The sequence below is a fragment of the Tiliqua scincoides genome, chromosome 12 (genome assembly GCF_035046505.1).
Source record: "Tiliqua scincoides isolate rTilSci1 chromosome 12, rTilSci1.hap2, whole genome shotgun sequence".
NCBI classification, from domain to species: Eukaryota; Metazoa; Chordata; class Lepidosauria; order Squamata; family Scincidae; genus Tiliqua; species Tiliqua scincoides.
Genome location: NC_089832.1, coordinates 4,768,790 through 4,769,475, shown reverse-complemented (window position 1 = coordinate 4,769,475; position 686 = coordinate 4,768,790). Strand labels below are relative to the sequence as shown.

At 51.2% G+C, this 686-nt stretch overlaps 1 pseudogene; it reads left to right on the top strand.

The window, feature by feature from the left end:
* Positions 1-350: 350 nt before the first annotated feature.
* LOC136663406 (5S ribosomal RNA) lies at positions 351-469 on the top strand (annotated as a pseudogene).
* Positions 470-686: the final 217 nt, after the last annotated feature.

Here is a 686-nt window from a genome sequence, read left to right as displayed (position 1 = left end):
TAAGGTTCGTGAGGCAAGACTTACCCTTACAGAAGCCATGCTGACTCTCCCTCAGCAAGGCCTGTTCGTCTATGTGTTTTGAGATCCTATCTTTGATGAGGCATTCCACCATCTTACCCGGTATGGATGTTAGGCTGACCGGCCTATAGTTTCCCGGGTCCCCCCTCTTTCCCTTTTTAAAAATAGGCGTGACATTTGCTATCCTCCAATCTTCTGGCACCATGGCCGTTTTGAGGGACAAGTTGCATACCTTAGTCAAGAGATCTGCAACTTCATTCTTCAATTCCTTAATAACCCTTGGGTGGATGCCATCATGGAGCTGGATGAGTGAATAGCACCGGAATGGATGTGTCAGTAGCCCTGTTACCCTGCACATGCCCGATCTCGTCTGATCTCGGAAGCTAAGCAGGGTCAGGCCTGGTTAGTACTTGGATGGGAGACCGCCTGGGAATACCCGGTGCTGTAGGCTTATACCATGATCTCGGAAGCTAAGCAGGGTCAGGCCTGGTTAGTACTTGGATGGGAGACCGCCTGGGAATACTGGGTGCTGTAGACTTATACCATGAACTCAGAAGCTAAGCAGGGTCAGGCCTGGTTAGTACTTGGATGGGAGAGCCCCTGGGAATACCGGGGGCTGTAGGCTTATACCATGATCTCGGAAGCTAAGCAGGGTCAGGCCTGGTTAG